Below are 23,116 nucleotides of genomic sequence, written 5' to 3'. Positions count from 1 at the left end.
ATAATCTCTATTTAAATTTACATTTGGTGGTTATCAAAAACATGTGTTGGGTGGCACTCCACTACTATGCCATAATGTAGAAGAGCAGAATTGGTGATATAGAGGATTTACCAATGCTCAGGAACTAGTGAAGTCTCACAAAGTAGAATTTAGCTGAGGGAGGACTGCTGCTAAATCACCCAGAAGCTAAGTATATGCTAATCACGGTTGGTGGAGACTCCTATAATTTGGTAGCATTGTTCAAAAGGATTGTCCAGATATTTGTCTCCAAACCATTACAAAGAAGCCATCACTCATTTAAACAAGTCACTGGCCCATCCCCATATCAAAGAACAGGCCTCTAACAAGCTGCTCAAGAGGCATTACAGAGTCCCAACCAACCTTAAGGCCTGGTGACCCATAAAGTTTCCATTTTCTTTTTGAAAAAGGCATAGTTAGGTCAGATAGGCAACATGATACTAGGTGACATCTTTGACATGTAAAACACTATTGTATGAGCAATGGCCTGGTCAATCAAAGCTTTCATTTAGGCCCTCAGGCAATGAGGATAGACATTCTTAGGAGACATAGTAATAGTCTGGGACCCAAGACTTGAGAGTTTCCCTAAAAACCTGATGTATTGATAATAAAACAGAATTCCTTCTCTAAAACCAGGAACATGCTTTGAAGCTGGTAATGGTCTGGTGCCAAGCAAGCTCTTTGTGGAGGGGTTCTTCAGATCTTTGGAATCCAACACTTGAGAACCATATGAAGTTAAGGCTAACAGTTCCAAGGCCACTCTACACTTCTTGAAGTTCTTTGAGATACCCTGTGTTCCCCTTATGTAGAACTGTTTGACAAACCTCCTCATAAATTTGTCACATTGTTTGATAGTTTCTACTGACTTCTTTTAATTTTGCCCTTTCTATCCCTTTCCTCCCTGTAAGTATACAAGATACAAGATGCTTCTCTTCTGCTCTTTTATTTTATTTTTGTTTTGTTTTGCTTTTCAATACATGGTTTCTATGTAAGACTGACCTGAACTATCTTAGACTGTCCTGACTGTTCTAGAACTCACTCTGTGGACGATACTTGCCTCAACCTCTCAGAGATTACTTGTCTTTGCCTCTTAAGTCTTGGAATTAAAGGCATGTGCCTCCATTGCCTGGCAAGTTGCTGTTTTCTTAAGAAGCATACAAAGCATAGGGCATATCTTCTCCAAGACCTCCCCACCCTAGCTTTTATCTTTTTTACATTTTACATTTCCTATCTTTCTCATCCCCTGTTACCTTCACCTCAGAACTCTATTAGTGAAAAATGATCTGTTGTTTCAGGTCATGCTTGTACTTAAGTAATTATTCTGAGAATCTCTTTGATGTGAAACTTTCCCATCTGCCTAAATGTATAGCCTGACAAGTTGTCTCTTACTATTTTAGTTGTTCAAAGACTTTTTTGGTAGAGTATTTGGGGTCACCTATATACACTATCATATCATCAGCAAATAACAAGTTTGACTTCTTATTTTCCAATTTGAATCCCCTTGATCTCCTTTTGTTGTCTTATTGCTATTGCTAAGACTTCAAGAACTATGTTGAAGAGATATGGAGAGAGTGTAGAGCCTTGTCTTGTGCCTGATTTTAGTGGATTCGCTTTGAGTTTCTCTCCATTTAATTTTATGTTAGCTGTTGGCCTGCTGCATATTGTTTTTATATTTAGATATGATCCTGTATCCCTAATCTCCTAAGACCTTTATCATGAAGGAGTGCTGAATTTTGTCAAATGGTTTTTCTGCATCTAATGAAATGATCATATGTTTTTTTTTCTTTCAGTTTATTTATATGATGGATTACATTGATAGATTTTTGTATGTTGAACCAGCCCTGCATCTCTGGGATGAAGCCTACTTGGTCATGATGATTTTTTTATGTTCTTAGATTCCTTTTGCCAGAATTTTATTTAGAATTTTTGCATCGATGTTCATAAGTGAGATTGGTCTCTAATTCTCTTTCTTGGTTGAGTCTTATTTTAAAAAGATTTATTTATATATTTATTATGTATACAACATTCTGCCTCCATGTATGCCTGCCTGCCAGAAGAGGGCACCAGATCTCATTATGGATGGTTGTGAGACATCATGTATGCTGGGAATTGAATTCAGGGCCTCTGGAAGAGCAGCCAGTGCTCTTAACCACTGAGCCATATCTCCAGCCCCCTCTTGCTTGAGTCTTTATTCGGTTTTGGTATCAGGTTAACTGTAGCTTCATTAAAAAGTTTGGCAGTGAGCCTTCTGTTTCTATTATGTGGAACACTTTGAGGAGTATAGGTATTAGCTCTTTTTGGAAGTTCTGGTAGAATTATGAACTAAAACCATTTGGACCTGGACATTTTTTGGTTGGGAGGATTTTGATGACAGCTTCTATCTCCTTGTGGTTTATAGGTTAATTTAAATTGCTCACCTGGTCTTGACTTAATTTTAGTAGATGGTATCTATCTAAAATTGTCCATTTTTTTACATTTTCCAATTTTGTGGAGTACATGTTTTTGTAGTATGACCTAATGATTCTCTGAATTTTCTCAGTGTCCATTGTTACGTTATCTTGTCCTCCTTTTTATTTATGGTTTTGTTAATTTGGATGTTTTCTCTCTGCCTTTTGATTAGTTTGGATAAGGATTTGTCAATCTTGTTGATTTTCTCAAAGAACCAGCTCTTTATTTCATTGATTCTTTGTATGGTTTTCTATCTTTCTATTTTGTTGATTTCAGCCCTCAATTTTTTTTTTTATTTCCAGTCTTCTTCTCCTCCTGGGAGAGTCTGCTTCTTTTTTTCTAAAGCTTTCAGTTATGCTATTAGGTGAGATTTCTTTAGATGTGAGCTTTCTCCATTTTCTCTATGTGGGCTCTTAGGGCTATGAAATTTCCTTTTAGCACTGATTTCATAGTGTCCCATAGGTTTGGATATGTTGTGCCTTCATTTTCGTTGAATTCAAGAAAGGTTTTAATTTCTTTTTTATTTCTTCCTTTATTCAGGGGTACATCAGTAGTTGACTGCACAAATAAAGATGGATAATGGTGCAGCTTATGTTTCTAGGAAAATGAAAGTCTTTTGCTTATCATGGTATTAAACATGTTGCAGGTATACCATATAATACTATAGGTCAAGCAGTCATAAAAAGATCAAATTAAACTATAAAGAATATGCTAAACAAAGAAAAATGGGTGGAAAATATCTTTTGAATAGTACTTTGATATGCAAAGACTATAACACACTGATTACATTCATAGGAATTCTCTCTAGTATGTGTTATACTTTTTAAGAGTACTTTGATATGCAAAGGCCTTACCACACTGATTACATTCATAGGGTTTCTCTCCAGTATGTGTTCTTTTATGATTTTGAAGATTACTCTGAGTTGCAAAGGCCTTACCACACAGATTACATTCATAGGGTTTCTCTCCAGTATGTGTTCTTTTATGCTTTTGTAGATTACCATTTTGAGCAAAGGCCTTCCCACACTGATTACATTCATAGGGTTTCTCTCCAGTATGTGTTCTTTTATGCACTTGAAAAGGACTGTTGTGGGCAAAGGCTTTACCACACTGATTACATGCATAGGGTTTCTTCTCTCCTGTATGTGTTCTTTTATGCTTATGTAGATTACCATTTTGAGCAAAGGCCTTCCCACACTGATTACATGCATAGGGTTTCTTCTCTCCAGTATGTGTTTTATGCTTTTGTAGATTACCATTTTGAGCAAAGGCCTTCCACAAGCATATGATTACATGCATAGGGTTTCTCTCCAGTATGTGTTCTTTTATGGTTTTTAAGAGCAGTGCTGCCAGCAAAGGCCTTACCACACTGATTACATTCATAGGGTTTCTCTCCAGTATGTGTTCTTTTATGCATTTGAAGATGACCACGTTGAGCAAAGCCCTTACCACACTGATTGCATTCATAGGGTTTCTCTCCAGTATGTGTTCTTTCATGCTTTTGTAGATGACTGTTTTGAGCAAAGGCCTTACCACACTGATTACATTCATAGGGTTTCTCTCCAGTATGTGTTCTTTTATGGTTTTTAAGAGCAGCGCTGCCAGCAAAGGCCTTACCACACTGATTACATGCATAGGGTTTCTCTCTAATATGCATTTTTTTTCTCATGGTTTATTTTTTTATATTTAAAAATTTCCATCTCCTCCCCTCCTCCTCCCCCTTCCCTCCTCTCCCCTCCACCCATACCTCCCCTCCCTCCCTCTCAAGGCCAAGGAGCCATCAGGGTTCCCTACTCTATGCTAAGACCAAGGTCCTCCCAACTCCCCCCAGGTCCAGGAAGGTGATCGACCAAGCTGAGAAGGCTCCCACAGAGCCCGTCCATGCAGAAGAGTCAGAGCCCAGCGCCATTGTCCTTTGCTTCTCAGTCAGCCCCCGCTGTTGGCCACATTCAGAGAGACGGGTTTGGTCGCATGATCCATCAGTCCCATTCCAACTGGAGTTGGTGATCTCCCATTAGTTCTGTCCCACCGTAGAAACTGTGGAATATATACATGCTAGAATACTACTCAGCGGTAAAAAACAATGACATCTTGAATTTTGCAGGCAAATAGTATGCATTCTTTTATGCAACTGAAGATGATCCTGACGTGCAAAAAGCTTACCACACTGATTACATTCAAAGGGTTTTTCTCCAGTATGTGTTCTTTTATGCTTTTGATGAGCCCTTTTGTCTGCAAAGGCCTTACCACACTGATTATATTCATAGGGTTTCTCTCTAGTATGTGTCCTTTTATGCATTTGAAGATGATTGTGATAAGCAAAGGTTTTACCACATTGCTTAACTGCACAGCATTTTTCTCTGGCATGTGTTTTTTCATTCCTCAGATGAGTGTTATATGACAAGGCTTTAGCAGAGTGAGAACATAGTGAAAACTTCACTCCAGTTTGATTTCTTTCAATCCTGCAAGGATAATTTACACATGTAAAAGTTTTACCAACTTCAGTGCACTGTTAATCCTCATATCTACATGAATTAATTTCATATTTTCTTCTAATTGTAAAAATGAATCAAATATTAAGGTTTCATATCTTTGTTTAAAATCATGTTTTGTTCTCTCCTTAGGGGTCATTTTGCATCTTGAAAAATATTTGTGATGATAAATTCCTTTATGTCATTGTTTACCTTTTCATCTATACCTATATATTTTCTATGTTTTTTTTACATTTTTTAAAGATAACTGCATACACTGAGTGCTTTACCAACTTTACAGCATTAATAAATTTTACTATATTGTGATTCATTATACATTTGCTAAGTAAACTAAGACACCTGAACATATTTGTGCAGCCCCAGAACTCAGGGTTTTTTTTTAATGTGAGTTTATGTATTAACAATGATATAGAAAATGAATTAACTTTGTATACTTGGATCAAATTAAACAAGTATACTCTATATAGGAACTACATTTTATCTTAAGTGTTCTTAAGGAGAAGTATGCTAAATCTTTCCATATCTTCATGCTCATATACTTGTGTCAAGAGTGACATATCATTTGTATAGGAAAGGAAGAATAGTGAATAAAAGATTTCCACAATGAATCCTCAAGGCTTGACTTTCACAGACTTGTGCTATAGATATTAAGGTTTCTCCACAACTGTGCCTTGAGTCTACCAGCTGCTTTCACTAAACTTAGCATAGTCACAAAAAGTATATGAGTAATACAAGACTTACCATGGGCTATTGAATAAGTAGAAAGTTTTGCAGCTATACTCATCATCACTGAAATGTGTATATATTTTCTGTCATGAGAAGCAAGAAACACATGGACTGGCAGATCTATAACATAGCTCTCATGGTGCTATGTCTCAAATGGTGATTATCTGTTTAGGTATTGCTTCCTTGACTTATTTTAAATGAATGCCTTGCAGATGTAATTCACATGCATAAAATTGAGATATATGGATTTGTGAGAATTTAATGACCATCAATGCATTTAAAACTGTGCTTATTTACACTGTTGCTTTTGTTTAAAATTTCCAGAACACATTACAAACTCATCAGAGGCACATTGTTATGAACGTGCACAAGAAAATTACCTTGCATGTCTTCTACAACATTGGCAATGTTCTTCACTGTTAAGGTTTCCCCAAATGTATCCTAAAATACAGTACCAGAATATGTATGTTATATTATTTAACATTGTGCAATAATTAGCTTATTATCTTAAGTGCACCTAAGAACTATGACTGTGTTATTCACCACATTCTTCTTTCAAAAACAAATTACAGGGCTGGAGAGATGGCTCAGTGGTGAAGAGCATTGCCTGCTCTTCCAAAGATCATGAGTTCAATTCCCAGCAACCACATGATGGCTCACAGCCATCTGTAATGAGGTTTGGTTCATTCTTCTGGCCTGCAGACACACCCAGAGACAGAGTTTTGTATACAGAATAAATAAATAAATATTAAAACAATTACAGAACAGAAACAGAAACTTAGGAAAATTTGTCTCCTTTTTTGAAACATGAAAGAAATTCATTTTTACCTATAGTAGTTAGGCTCTTGAAGGTCTCCAGCATCACATCTTTGTAGAGATTCTTTTGGGAAGGATTCAACAAATCCCACTCTTCCTCAGTGAAGTTGATATGCACATCATCATAGGTCACTGCCTTTGAAAATACACCATACATGTGCACAATGTAAGCATGACAGTGACAACATTGGAAATGCATACTTCTTTCAAAGTTGTATTATTCTGGTGTTCCCCATTCTTATTCCATGACATAGACAGGCACTTTAGAACAAAATTGAAAAGCAGAGTCAATTCTGTCATTTCTGTATCCTTTGTAAGGGATACCACCTCATAAGAGCAATATCTATTCACAGGAAGAAAAAAAAGAGAAAAGATTAACAGTACATTGTATGCATAAGAAAATTATATAAAAATTCCTGAAAGAAATGAAAAAAAGATGGAAAAACTGGGTGTATTGATGTATTGTGACTTTATCCACAACGCTCAGAAAACAGAGGTGGGTATATTTGTCTCCGAGTTGAATGCCAGTCAAGTCTATGTAATCAGGTCCAGGATAGGTGGCAGTACACATTAAGACCCTCTTTCCATTGCAAACCTCAATGAAACAAACAATGGGATAGAAAAGCTAAAAGGCTTTTATTGAAGTTCGTACAAAGTATTGTTTTCACTCTAATTCTATATTCATTTTCCAGACCTCTGAAGTACCCTAATATAAACGGCATACCAATAACATTTTGTAGAAAAAGAACTTCCTGTATAAAAGAGTTACGAGTGGACACAATTGAAAACAATTGAAATATAAATGTTGGTCATAAATAATCAACACAGAGCTGGAGAGGGGGCAGATTAATTCAGCACTCTTGCTGATCTTGAATGGAGGTGGACTCATTTGCCTGTACTTACATGTGGATTACAACTTTCCATTCTTCCAGGGTCAGGATTTCTGATATCCTTTGATCACTCTCATGACCAGGTATCCACATGGTACTTTTCCATGCAGACATATAAAATAGTCATATTGATTTAAAAAAATCAAAGCAAGCATAACAAGCAGGAAGATGTTCATACAACTGCAATTTAATGACTCAAAATACTCAGGCAGTATTAATGTTATCAATTCATGGCATGACATCCTGCCAAATTTTAATATTCAAGATAAGCATGAAGTTCAGCACAGGAGCATATACTTGACATGAAAAATGCTTATAGTATACAATGACGGATTTCATCTTGAAAGGCTTCTCCTACTAAAGATCGACAGAAAATTGAAAGAAAACCACTAAGGAGAGAAACTTGTTCAAACACATGATCTTTTCTGGGAGGTAGTTCATTCAGTCAAGTACATTCTGATCCCAGCCACTATCGGCTCATGGTCAACAATGGAAAAAAATGCATGTTTTTTCTTGGTTTTCTAGGGTATCTTTCATGGATTTATTAATTTCTTCAAACTTTTTGTTATTTTTCTCATCCATTTCTTTAACAGAGTTTTTCACATCCTGTTTAAGGGACTCTATCACTTTCATAATGTCTATTTTTCTACTTCTTTTGGATTAGGGTGTACATACTTTAGAGAAAATGTTTGGTGAAATAAAGTAAACTTTGTCTCATTGGGGATTACAAATTACTTCTGAAAATACACAAAATATACAAAAAGGAGATTCTATTAATTATTCAGCATATAAAATACTTTTACAAAAATTTGAGCCCAAAAATTAGAAATTAGGAGAGATTATTTTTGGACTCTTAATAATTTTCAGAAATTATTGCAAGACATTGACCATCTGTATTCCACTATTGGAGTAAAAAATTGAAAACAGTAATTGGACCAAACCAGAAAAGGTGACAATGATTTAAATAGTCAAGAGAATTATCATCTGAAGCAGAGAAAAAAATTGTTTAGTGGAAATAAAATTATAGGAGTCACATATGGATTGTTTGGATCTGAAGTTTGATTACATTCAAGACATTTTTTTTTGATACAGGGTTTCTCTGTATCTTTGAAATGTGTACTGGAAATAGCTCTTATAAACCAGGCTGGCCTCAAACTCCAACTGCCTCTGCCTCCCAGGTGCTGGGATTAGAGGCATGAGCCACTACCACCTGGCCTTCATTCTAGACATTTTACACTCTATGCATTCCCCATAGGAATTTTACTGCAGGGGAAAGATATTATCTTAAAATTGATATTTTTACCTTATAAACAGACTAAAAAACTATAAAGTTATGTGAAAAAAATCTGAGTTGATTTTAAAAAGAAAATTGAAACTTCAGGTATTCATAAGAATTAACCAAGGATAAATTGTAGCATGTTTTACTAATGTTGAAATTGAATCATTATGGACAGGAAGTGAACATTGGCAAAGAGCTTGCAGTAATTTCTTGGGAGAGATTAACAACAAATATCCCTTTTGCCATAATATTAATGATCATATAGATAAGTAACTAATTCTAGGGAAAGATTTCATCTAGCTTCTTTTTTCTAATGTATATTTATTTATTTATTTATTTATTTATTTATTTATTTATTTATTATGTATTCAGTATTTTGTCTGTGTATGCCTGCAGGCCAGAAGAGGGTACCTGACCCCAATACAGATGGTTGTGAGCCACCACGTCGTTGCTGGGAATTAAACTCAGGAGCTTTGAAAGAGGAGGCAATGCTCTTAGCCTCTGAGCGATCTCGCCAGCCCTTCATCTAGCTTCTTGTATTTAAATTTGGGTTTGAGTCTGTATCTGATATCTAGGCATACATAACAAATACTCATCCTTTGACCTCTTAGAGACCTCCTGCATATAACATTTAAAATGCTTAAGTTTTCTGCAATTAAATATGAGCATGCATTACAGTGACCTTTGAAGTCTCCAAAAGAAGTGTGATTCACGTATGGAAGATTTCAACTGCACTATGTTATTGCTTCACCATCTAAACAAAGGGTTTGAACTACAAACTGCTTGGGACAGTATTAAAGTGGTACATTGAGATGATTGAGACTTCTGGGAACACATGTTTTAATTATTTGAACAGTTCATTTTGGAGGTTTGAGGAAGGGATAATGGGCAAAAAAACAAACAGGTTGACTGACGGAACTGACTCAAAGAGCAAGATATTAATCCACACACCTATGAACACCTGATTTTTGACAAAAAAGCTAAAATTATACAATGAAAAAAGAAAGCATCTGCAACAAATGGTTATGGCATAACTGGATAACAACATGAAGAAGAATGCAAATAGATCCATATCTATCACCATGCATGAAAGTCAAGTCTAAAGGGGATAAGACCTTAATATAAATCTGACCACACTGAAAATGATAGGAGAAAAAAGTGAAAAGTAGCCGTCCAAGCATGGAGCAGGAGACCACTTCCTAAACATAACACCTGTAACACAGAGTCTGAGAGGAACAATAAATAAATGGGACCTTCTGAAACTGAGAAGCTTCTGCAAAGCAAAGGACACAGTCAATAACACAATAAGGCAGCCTACTGTATGGGAAAATAATTTCCAATCCATATAAGATAGAGGACTAATCTCCAAAATATATAAAGAACAAGAAATTAAACATCAAAATTTCAAATAATTCAATTAAAAATGGGGTACAGAACTAAACAGAATTTTCTATAGAATAATCTCAAATGGCCAAAAGACACTTAAGGAAATGTTCAACATCCTTAGCCATCAGGGAAACGCAAATCAAAATGACTCTGCAATTCCCCCTACACCTGTCAGAGTGGCTAAGATTAAAAACACCAATGACTGCTTATGCTGGAGAGGATATGGGGGTAAGGGCAAGACTCTTCCATTGCTGGTGGAAATGCAAATTGTACAACCACTCTGGAAAACAGTATGGCAGTTTTTCAGAAAATTAGGATTCAGCCTACCTCAAGACCCAGCAATACCAATGACAATGGTGTGAACTCCCTCATACATTAATATTGGTTGTAAAGTAAAGTAAAGGATAATCATGCTACAATCCACAGACACAGAGAGAGTTAGTTAACAACAAAGGATCAAGGGAGGGATACATCGACCTCCCTTAAAGGGGCACTAGAATAGGTCTTCTGAATTGAATGGGGGTAGTTGGGGATGGGAACAGGAGAAAGCAGGATCAGGGTTCTTGGATGTAGGGAGAATGAGGAAAAACTACAGGAATTGGGGCACATTTGGGAGTTGGTACGGTACATAGTACCATAAATACTCATTAGATCATATGAAAATGCCACTAGCAAGGACTTTTAGGAAAGGGAGATAAGAAGCCTGTGGAGTCTTCTCTAACCAGGCAAAGTATTCAATGTTGGGAATGGGACACCAACCCAGCAACAGTTACATCTACATCTAGTCCTGCTTGCAAGATATGTTGAGTTATTTGTTCCCCAGAACATGTAGGAGTAAACAAATAACTCGTGAAACTTCAGACCCATTCGATTAGAGGGAGACAATGCCCATCCTAATTGGATGTCCACGAATCTGAAGCTCAGTACATTACACTTCTATGATAGAACCAAACAAGATAGGCAAAAAGTCCATGAAATGATTTCTAATGATATTCTGCTATTCTCACAGAATGGTGCCCCAGCCAATTGTTATCAGACTGGCCTAATCCAGGAACTGAAAGCAGCAGGAGCAGACACAGGCAGTCAAACAATAAGAGGAGGTAAGGAGACCACGCTGGCAATGGGGAGTAAATACCATAGTAACCTCCTCCCAACTTGGTTGAGGACACTAGGATAACACAGCCCACAGTATCAACTAAGCAGGAGTTATTGGTGCTTACAGAGACTCATGATCCTATAGGGGCCTGTGCTAAATGCTTTGCATATATGTTATCAGTACATACTTTGGTGTATTGTGGGACTCCTAAGACTGGCTGTGTGTTTATGTAGGGTGTACTTTAACTCATTTGACAGCATTCAAGACCCCTTTCCTCATACTGGGTTTCTATATCCAGGCTTTATATGGATTTTGCATAGTCTTAATTTAACCTGTTGTTCCATGTATGTGGGCTGGTTTTCCTTGTCTACTTGACAATGGCCTTGAGACATCAAAGATTAGGGAGCCTCAGGAAAAGAAAATGCCTCCATGGGATTCAGAAATGAGGCATTCTCTCAATGACTGATCAATGGCAGAGGGCACAGCCCATTGAGAGTTGGGTCATTCCTGGGCTGGTCCTGGTTTCTATAAGAAGAGAGGATGAGTAAGTCCTGTGAGGTAAGAAAGTAAGAAGCACACCCCCATCACATTTCCATCATACTTGACTCAAGGATCCTGCCCTTCTTGAGTTCCTTCCCTGATATTCTTTAATAGTGAACAACAATATGGAAGTATAAGCCAACTAAACCCTTTTCACCCAGTTTTGCTTTTTGGTCATGGTGTTTCATCACAAAAGCAGAATCCCTAATTATAACAAGACACCATGATATGTATGAGATTCTAAAGGTAAACAAAGAAGAGAGATTTGGGGAAATGTGGGACTCAGATGAATGTTGGAGGGAAGCACTGCAGTTAAGGTAAAAAAAAGAAGAAACAAAGGACAAATGAAAGAGAGGAATGAGGACAAATGGGGGAAGATTGGGTCAAGGAAAGATGAAAATTCAGCATAGCAAATACCAAATCCTGTGGTTCTCTCTCAGGTACATGGGGCTACATATTTTGATTGTTTTGTTTGTTTTAGTTTTTGGTTTTTGGTTTGTGTTTCTTGAGACAGGGTTTCTGTGTAGCTTTGGAGCCTTTCTTGTAACTACCTCTTGTAGACCAGACTGGCCTTGAACTCACAAAAATGCACCACCAATGACTGGTGGGGCTTCATTTTCAAAGGGCTTACTTAATTAGCTCTAGCCCTACTGAAGCATTAATCTAATTGATATTTAAAATAAAAACTCAGACCAGGCAGTTGTGGCACACACCTTTAATTCCAGCACTTGGGAAGCAGAAGCAGGCAGGTCTCTGTGAGTTCAAGGCCAGCCTGGGCTACAAAATGAGTTCCAGGACAGGCTCCAAAGCCACAGAGAAACCCTATCTCAGAAAAACTAAACTAAACTAAACTAAACTAAACTAAAATAAAATAAAATAAAAACTCAGGAATCAGAGAGCAGTGTAAGAACTTAAAAGATCAGAAAACCAATTGATCAGCCACTGGTGACTACTACCTCTTCAATTTCTCCATGCAAGAAAAGAGCTCATATCTTCTCTCAAACTTGCCTTAATCCTGACTCCTACCTGGCCAAAGTCCTCCAAACCTCCAGGGTAATTTTCAGTCAGGTTGTTGTTAGCTCCTGTCCTGACTCCAAGCAAGCTGTGTTATGAGAACATGATCAAAATTCATACATTTCCCCTTTCTTACTAAATAAAAAGTGAAGAATTTAACTAACACTGTAGTGAGGGGCTGCGGGCCGCGTTCCCGCTGCCCGGCTCCTGGCCGCCCGGCTAGCTTTACCCGAAATAATTACACAGAAACTGTATTCTTTTAAATATTGCCTGGCCCATTATTTTCAGCCTCTTATTCACACCTTGACTAACCCATATCTAATAATCTGTGTAACACCATGAATGGTGTCTTACCGGGAAATATTCAGCATCTCTGACCTGGTGGCTGGCTTCATTGCATCTGGTTGTAGAGGCAGGGCAATTGTCTGAGCCATCTACCTCACTTTCTTCTTCCTGTTCTGTCTACTCCACCCACCTATTTTCTAACCTATTAGGCCAAGCAGTTTTCTTTATTAATTAACCAATGAAATCAACAGATTGATAGAAGACCCACCTCCATCACTAACACAGTAAAGCTATATACAAAATATACAACAACTATATATAAATATATAGGAAACAATGAAAAATCCATTTGTATTTGGTAAATTTAGAGAAAATACTTTATTATCTATCCTATCTAGGTAAGTCCAGAGTGTTGTACCTAAATCATTTTTATTCCAACCTAAAATAAACTTTTTATATCTCTTAACCTTACATATTTCATGCTAGTTTCTGAGTTGTTTCAATTTGGTAACAGAGAGAACTACAATTATCTAGTATTTAACTCCATTAGAGACCTAAGAAGGATATAATACTACCTGAGTAAACAGAAAGTATAGTGTTTATCTACCTCCATGCAGAAATCTCAAGTCCAAATAGATCAAAACATAAAACCAACCACATAAAACCATGAAACTGGGAAGTACACTTGAACACATTGGTACAGGAGGCCACTTTCTAAATATAACCCCAGCAGCATGAACACTAATAGCAATATTTAATAGATGGGACTACCTGAAACTAAGAACTTTCTGAAAAGCCGAGGAAATGTTCAATAAAACGGCAGCCTACAGGATGGAAAAAGGTCTTCTTCAACCCCACATCAAACAGAGGGCTGATATCCAAAATATATAAAGAGCTCAAGGAACTGGTCATTAGAAGATTAATAATCCAATAGAAAAAATGTACAGACTTAAACAGAGAACTCTCAACAGATGACTATAGAATGACTGAAAGACACTTAAGGAAATGCTCAACATCCTTAGCCATTAGAGAAATGTAAAAGCAACTCAGATTTCACCTTATACCTGTAAAAATAACCAAGATCAAAAACACTGAGGACAGTTTATGCTGGAGAGGATGTCGGGTGAAGGGAAAACTTCTCCATTGCTAGTGGGCATGCAAACTGATACAATCACTTTAGAAATCAGAATGGTGATTTCTCAGAAAATTAGGACACAACCTACCTCAAGACCAAGTAATACCTAAATGATTCTCAATCATACCCCAAGGGCATGACTCCAGCTATATTCATATCAGCACTATTTGTATTAGCCTGGTAACAACCTAAACACTCCCTGACCAAAGAATGGATGAGGAAAATGTGCTGCATTTACACAATGGAGTACCACACAGCACGAAAAAAAATGACATCTTGAAACTGCAGGCAAATTTATGGATCAAGAACACAGCATACTGAGTGAGGTAACCCAGACCCAGAAAGACAAATATACAATGTCCTCACTCATAAGTGGCTTTTAGACCTAAAGCAAAGAAAACCAGCCTACAATTCTCAACCCCAGAGAACCTAGATAACAAAGAGGAATCTAAGAGAGACACACATGGATCTAATCTACATGGAAAGTAGCAAAAGACAGAATCTTCTGACCTAATTGGGAGCATGGGAATCATGGGAGAAGGTAGAAGAGGGGAGGAAGGGAGGAGAGCAGAGAAAAATATATACCTCAATAAAAACAATTTAAAAAACTAAGAAATGACATAAACAACTGACTGCCTGGACAGTCACCCAGGACTTCACCCAAGATTCCACTGTACCATTGGAACTTTTAACTTTGTCCTATACACCTATAAGATCTGACCAAGTTTCTGTGAAGCAGGAATTTTGAAGGACTGTCCTGCTATGCCATGGCAATGCTCAGCTGTCACTTTCTTTTGTGTCCTGCTTATCTAACTTTGGCAGTATACTGTCAGTATGTAAGTCAAAGACAGTTTCTTGCCAGTAGTGCCTAAGTCTTGCCAGCAAGAAAGTTAACTACATTTAGTTAATTTGTATGATAGCCATCATTTCTCTGAAGTAGATTGGTGTTGTCAGGAACAGACCTGTCTTGCCATAAAAGCCTTATATAATCATAACATCTTAAATGTCATATGTTGAATAGGAAATGTTTGATGACTTATTTAAAATGTATTTTTGGCCAGAGAGTGATGATGCATATCTTTAATCCCAGTACTTGTGTGGCAGAAGCAGGTTGATCTCAGTGTGCTCAAAGCCACTCTTTTCTACAAAGTGATTTCCAGGACAACCAGAGTAATACAAATGAACCCTATCATGAAAAAAATGGAAATGAAATGTCTTTTTGTTTCACCTTGAAAGCCTACCGAACATGACTGTAAGTATGATTATAATATGTAACTATTAATCTGTAATTTTATTAATATAAATAGCTTGTAATAGTAATTTTAAGGACTAGAGAATTATTTTATATCGTAAAGTGACTTGTTGGGCACAAAACCTAACATAAATGTAGAAATGTATGTACAGTATATTTTATCAAAAATAACTTTGAATTTGCATGAATATACAAAAATATGTTAAAAATTAAAAACATCTATAATATAACAAAAATTAATCTCAAATATGTATTAATATACAAAATCCATATTAATGTAAAATATTTAATAAAATAGTTGTTTTTTATTTAATGTCAATTTAGTAATCTATCACTTATCCTATAATTTCTATACCTTCCTTTTTTCTTTTCAGAACAAGATAACTGAATATAATCTCCTTTGTTTATATTTTTTACCATTACTCATAGTAACTTGTTACCACCTCCACCTCAATGATGACATAAATCATGACCTAATGAATGACCAAACTGCTTGCCCCAGATCTTGGCAATATGGAAACCATGTTTTAAAATTTTTTTGTTGTCTGTGGGCAATGGCATCTATAAGGGTCCCTGAAATAAACCTAGGATAATTTCAATTCATGGGCGAACTGCCTGTATTATCTCTTGTCCAGCCTTTGTGTAATGGGAAAGTGGAGGAACTATCTCAAGTTCTGGCTAATGTAGTGCATGAGGACCATCTTAAATAGTATCTTGGAATTGTCCTGAATAATACATAGCCCAAAGCTGACCTTTGGAGAGGTAGTCAGTTTAGTGGCATTACCGCACTCTAGGAGGAATCAATGTTGTGGGGCCCTTAGCCCCTCTTTAAGATTTTAATGGTCACTGTTAAGAATGATCATGGTTTACTGTAGAAAACCTTTTAAGTGCTGTATGTAGTAAAGCTCAAAGAGGTTAAAGGAACATTTTTTTTATTTATATACAGAATTCAAAAACTTAATTTTAAGTTACTTGATAGAGATTTAGACCCAAAAACATGAACAGGAATTAAGAAGAAGTCGTTTTTAAAATTAGATTTTAGATGTAGTGCAAATTGATCTTATTCATAAACCCTGTAGACAGATAGTAGGGCTAAAAGCTGAGAGATTAGAGAAGCACAGCATCCAGCCACTAGTTCTTAGCTCTATAAAATTTCCAGTCCAATGTGGGAGCCCATGTGTGACTCAGTTTCTATCTGGAGTCATTTCAGACTTAAAAATTCCATTTGAGTTCAAGCATGCCTGCTGTTCTTCTAGTAACCTTGAGGGCTGTGAGTAACATCTGTGTTTCCCAACAGAAAAAGCATTTTGCCCAGCTGAAAGAGCCCATTTTTTCTATTGAGTTTTGGGCTAGTGTAGGCCAACCACAGGCACTCCTTGTTAGAAGCTGCTTAGCTGAATCAGATAATGCACAGGTTTGAGCTGCCTACAAGCACAGTGCAGGGAGGTTGGTAGCTGACTGTACTGCTTTTTGATCTGCATTTTGACTGTATTTAGTATATATGCTGGCTGAGAAACAAACTCGGGCTGTTTTCTATTGACCTTCCATCCTCTCAGTCTAACCTATGATTCTCTCTTCATTTCTCTTAATCCAACTTTTCCTTAGCCTCAGCATCCCCTCCAAGGGAAGCCCTAGATAAATGTTGTTACACTCACCAAATGGGGTATCCAGTCTCTACAAGTCCTTAGAGTGAATGCTCTTTCTACAAAACACTCAATCCTCAGCTCCTCTCTCATACCACCTTATATTCCTCTTTCTGCCTAGGCATGCCACTTCTTATCTGCAACTCCTTAGTGATAGGATTAAAGATGTGAGGCACCAGAATTTGACTACTGGGATTAAAGTGTGACTACTGTAATTAAAGGTGTGTGTCAGTATTGCCTGTGGTATAAGACTGGCCAGGGCATCTGTTTTACTTTATGATCTTCAGGCAAGCTTTATTATTAAAATATAAATGAAAAAATTAAATAATTAGAAGCAAACATCTGAGATCAAGAAAAGAAAAGTAAAACTGTTTATCACCAAAGAGTATAAAAAATATTCTGAGTACAAATTGGGGAAGGTCCATCATTATCAAAAACAATGAAAGATATAATTAAATTATGGTTCACAAAATCAACAATATGGATGACACCATTGACAAAACAAGACACAAACACAAATCTACACACACACACACACACACACACACACATGTTATTGTTTCTTAAAGAAGAACAACAAGGTTCTAATCAAAATCACTGGCCATATCACATCCTGTTCTTTCCTTTACAATAATAGAAAATGGGTTGGGTGAGAAGGGCTGTTTCACCAAAATTTACAAAATTCACTTTGAAGTTTTCACTTTACAGAAAATAGATTTGATTACTGAAAGCATCTCATTCTCTTATGATAAAGAAAATGATGTCTGTTAGGATCACTTACCATGTTGTTTCCTACAATTGGTGACTGAATCCAAGTCTGCATTACAGTGAGGAAATGAAATCTGTTTAAATGGAATTTCAAAACAACAGATTTTTAAAGAATCAGTGTTCATGTAAATCAACTTGATTTACTCCAACTGCTCTATAAGTTCCAAGCACTTTTGAAAATAAGGTTACTGCTATTTTTTTGTGTATGTTTGTGTATTTTTATGAAGAAGACTTTTTTTTAATTAGATTTTAGATGTAGTACAAATTGATCTTATTCATAAACCCTGTAGACAGATAGTAGGGCTAAAAGCTGAGAGATTAGAGAAGCACAGCATCCAGCCACTAGTTCTTAGCTCGAGGAGAGAGAGAAAGAGAGAGAGCGAGAGAGAGAGAGGTGAGAGAGAGAGAGCGAGAGAGAGAGAGAGAGCGAGAGAGAGAGAGCGAGAGAGAGAGAGAGAGAGCGAGAGAGAGAGAGCGAGAGAGCGAGAGAGAGAGAGAGAGAGAGAGAGAGAGAGAGAGAGAGAGAGAGAGAGAGAGAGAGAGGTGAGATACAAAAGGGAGGTGGCTGAATTGGGAATAGTAGAGATCTATAAACCTCCCAACTTGTGTGTAGGTATCTGAACTCAGGTCATCCACAAAAAGAATATGTGCTGAGCCACCTGCCAAAACCTTTTAACCAACAAGTCAAGTCTTTCTCAGATTAAGAAAATGAAGAAACACAAAACATAAAAAAGAAGGAAAAATGATTCTTAGGAAGATGATCTATAAAAATTATGATTTAGTGTATGGTAAGTTTCCAGCATTAAATGAATACAAATAGCTTTGCCCAACAATTTATAACTGGACAACTGATAACAAACCAATATTTCCAGTGGAAACATTCAGAAGGCTCAAGGGCTTGTGTATTGATCATACCAACAATTAAATAGCAAAGATTCAAATATGAAGATAGCAACAACTGGAAAACACAGATATGTCAGGAAATGGAAAGAGGCAGGCATCTAAGAAGAAAAAAAGCACTCTTTCTACAGAGACTTTCCAAAAAAATAATTACCTAATAACATTAGAAATTTCCTGAATAAAACTGATGAAGGTCCATCATTTTAAAGATAACCAATAATATATTTAGATTACAGTTAGATTAGAGAAAAAATAGTATACAAATTCATGGATTATGACTTTTATACTTTTCACAATTATAAATAAATAAAAAATGTGCACAATTTTTGTGAAAGAATTAACTGGAAGGAAATAAAAAAGCAAAAGCAGAGGCAGAAATACATAGTCAACTTTTAATCAAAAGACCAAAGAAAACTTAGATAAGGAAAAGTGTGATCTTGTCCAATGTTACCCAGCTACCTCTGATTATATGCGTACAGCAATTAAATAAACACAAACTGCACAACTTTCACAAAGTTATCTCAAAGTGACCCTTAAACTGTTGTTTCTGACCTCCAGTTACTGATATGTCTTCCAAAGAGAGAATTCTCATGATATAGATGTTCTCTTAGGAAACAGAAATCTCTTGTGATGGCTCAACAGCCCCTTATGCTTTCTTCTGGTTTCAGATAAATGCTGCTCCACTGATATCCAATTCCAAACAACCTAGAAAAAATGATTTAAGGAATAGTGGGGAAAGCAGGTGGTTTTGGAGATACGTGCCTGAGCAGTGGGCCTGGGGCCTTTGGGGAGCCATGGAGGGAGACCCGGGGGTGCAGGGGACAATGGGAACAGCCTGTGCAATGAGTCCCCATTCTATGCCACCCCACCATCCCAGGCCCCTCCCACTACAGGCTCACCTGAAGGGGCCCTGGCAGCCAGGAGCAGGAGGATGAGCCAAGACTGTTTCAGGTGAACCCCAGGGACAGCATCACTGAGGACCCAGAGGTAGAAGTGATCAAAGCTTCAGGGAGTCAGGGAGATAGATGAAGAGGATGAGAAGTTAAAGGAGCTACAAAATGAGGTAGAGAAGCAGATGAACAAGAGAACAACCTCAGGCAACGCTGGCTCAGGGATCACGTCTCTGGAGAAGATGGAGGCTGATGCCAGTTCCATCTATGTTGGCAATGTGGACTATGGTGCAACAGCAGAAGAGCTGCAAGCTCACTTTCATGGCTGTGTTTCAGTCGATCGTGTTACTACAGTCTGTGACCAATTCAGTGGCCTTGCCAAAGGGTTTGCATATATAGAATTCTTAGACAAAGAGTCAGTGAGGACTTCCCTGGCTTTAGATGATTCCCTGTTTACAGGGAGACAGATCAAGGTGATTCCCATCAGCACAACAGACGGGTTTCCCATATGCCCAATACTGTGCCTGAACTACCAATTACAACAGCTCCCAGTCTGGATTCTACAGTGTTTAAACAGCTGGCTCTTGGATCTAAAAAAGAATTAAAAGAAAAGAAAGAAAAACAGAAGATGGAAAAATATTTTCTAAAAAAGATATACTGTGGAAGGTGGAGAATCCCATAAATAACTGAGGAGCGACCTGCTCTGGGCAGTAGGGCAGGCCCAGGGAGTAAGGCAGGGTGACATATTCCCTCTGGAGATTCGATATTTACACTTCTCAAATGTGCAAACTGCTCCCAGTTTTCCTGCCCCACTTCACTCTCTTTGGGCCTGCTCAAGGGTAGGTGGGCACGGATATAGGAGACCTTTTGTTTACCTACAGCGCTGCAGGGCACCAGTCTGTTAAGCTTGTTTCCTTCCCTCATCTTCTCCCTGCCTTCTCCTGATTTACCAGGTCTAGCACACCCTACCCTTCTTTCCTCAGGGATCCTGCCTCTCCAGTTTGTCTGGTGATTTTTTTGTTTGCTTTTTTGTTTATTTTTCTGTCTTGAGTGTCTTTCTTTGCAGGTTTTTTAGTGGAAAGAACTCACTCGCAGTGGATTCAGGGTAAAATCCACTCACCCCGGGGAAATGCACTACTGTGTTTTAGGAAGGTTTGCAGCATTGGTTTTTTGTTTTTGTTGTTGTTTATCAGGTGTTCTTATTTTGTTTTATTTTTTCTTTACATTTTTCACTTTTATTTGGAGGGAATGGGAAGAAATGGGAATAAGGAGGTGGGAACTGGATTTTGTTTATTTTTTAAACTCATTTACAAGGGATGGGTTTTTTTAAAATAATGTGTCATGAAGATAGTTGTTTATGAAAAAGAAAAATGATTTAAAATTTATTTTCTCCTACATGGATTATGGTCCAATATGTGAATTATGCTCTGTCTACCTGCCCACACAACGCACAACTAAGAAATTTCTGCAGATCAGAAACTCATTTGTCCCCTGGAACTAAGCTTCACTGGATCACACCACTGCAGCTAGTGGCAGCATCATGTTAAAAGCATTCTAATCATGCATTGCTAGAAGATCAATATTATCATTTCCTACCAGTTCCTAAACTATTTGTAATCTTTATCACACAAATCTGAAATTGGAATGTAATACTGAAAACTTCTGGAATCTACATCTTCAGTTTGCTAATCTCTCTTTCCACTGCACACCAAGTGCAGTGTCCATGTGTGTACTCTGGACAATCAGCATCATATCCTCCAGTTCCAGAGTCTCCCCTGCCCCAGTAAATTCATATACAGAGAGGCTCAGAGGACAAGGGCCACTGCCAACATGAACCACATGGACCAACATAACTTCATTCTGGCTCATGATCAGTCCAAGTCACAGCAGAAATTACATTTCAACAGACCTGAACACCCAACAATCACCACGGTATAGCTTGTGATTTTCCTTACTATTACAGCAGAGGCAGAATAGAATCATGGAAAGAACCCACAAACTGTCTGCCACTAGTACTCCCCATTGCTAACCCTTCCCAGAATTCCTCACTGGCTAGGGCCACCCAGCTAGGCCGCACAATATTACCAGCTCCTCTATTGGAGGATCAGAGATCAAATGACTCTGACAATGCAGTCCTTCCAGTTCTGCCCTCCCAGCCCAGGAATCAGGGCCCCAGTTTAGACAGTTTATATTTAGTACACATTATTCGACTCTCCTAGAGCACATCCTGTTCCTCATCCAAAGCACAGGGTCCTTTGTGTGCACATTCCATTGCACACTCCATTTCCAGTGCAGCCATCCCATTGCCTCAGAGATGGGAAATCCTGCAGACAAACACAGGTCACATTCGTAAAGTAACTACTGTTACTGTGTAACTGTTGTTAAAGAAAAACAGAGCAGGAAATAGAAAACAATTGGGGTCATGTTAGGGCATGGATGGATCAAAGAAAATGTGAGTATGATGCAAGTTTAATCTCAAAAATCATTTTGAAAAGTTGAAACAGACTTTATGACCATATGGTCCAGACATTAGGGATTTGTATTAGAGACCATTAAAGATGTCCTATATACATTCTCTAAAGATGAACATCCTAATCCAGAAAAGGAACAGTTCTGTTCACCAGGACCAAAACATTTTACCCAGATCTTTTATTTTGCATGAGCTACTACAAATATAGCAATTAGGTTTAAAGATAAGGTCTGTAACTAACCCAGATTCTTGATTGCCATGGTCTGTGCATGGCAAACAGTGGTCAGTCAGGATAATCACATCTACAACGGACTGCCTGATTCCACATAGGTAATCTCAACTACTGTTGAAGGAGGAAAGCTCTCACCCTCCTTCCCTCCTCTCCTTTTCTGCATTGTGTCTCGACAGCTTCAAAGTTGGTCAATGAGCTAAATCCTTGTACAGGTCCCTCTTCTTCTTAGGGCTCAATAAAATCCAGAAAGATCAGCAGACCCTCATTAACTGTTCTATTTTTCTTTCTCATTGCTAGCCAAGGCCAAACCTGAAAGAAGTTTCAGGAATTTTATCCTAGCACTTGGCAGCAGAGTTAGGATTACGTGTTCAAAATGATTCTTTGTTACCTAACATGAGGCAAGCCTAACCTATAGGAGACATTTCTCTACAAAGAAATCAATAGTCAACATCATGAGAGAAATGAAATGAAACTATTAGTAACTTAGAAACATTGGAGAACAGAAACAAATAGAGATAAGAGCAGCAATACACTTAAACTAAATATTTGAAAATTATTCCAATAAGTGATTTCAAAAGTAATAAAAATATTAAACTTTCAAGATTAAAAAAAAACTTTGTATATTGACTTTGAAAAAGAGTGGGCCCTTCCCTAAGAGAGAGGACATCATGAATGGGAGATAGATTGATGTTGCTCCTATGCATATGTTTGCTGCTGAGATCTATATAATGTGACAAGTAGAGTTACACCCAGTGGCCTGTTCCCAAACCTCTGAGCTGGATAACTATGTCAAGCAAGATCATTCATATCTTCATAGGATTGTTTCATAATTGCAA

The 23,116-nt window shown here is 37.5% G+C and overlaps 2 pseudogenes; one reads left to right on the top strand and one right to left on the bottom strand.

Annotated features, from left to right (window-relative positions):
• Positions 1 to 3,339: 3,339 nt before the first annotated feature.
• On the bottom strand, positions 3,340 to 7,483 carry LOC121677051 (annotated as a pseudogene).
• A 4,126-nt stretch (positions 7,484 to 11,609) lies between these two features.
• Positions 11,610 to 20,151, top strand: LOC119805827 (annotated as a pseudogene).
• Positions 20,152 to 23,116: the final 2,965 nt, after the last annotated feature.

This window comes from Arvicola amphibius, unplaced genomic scaffold (genome assembly GCF_903992535.2).
Source record: "Arvicola amphibius unplaced genomic scaffold, mArvAmp1.2, whole genome shotgun sequence".
NCBI lineage: Eukaryota > Metazoa > Chordata > Mammalia > Rodentia > Cricetidae > Arvicola > Arvicola amphibius.
Note: the sequence above shows the minus strand (reverse complement) of the source record. Positions and strands in the feature narration are given on the sequence as shown.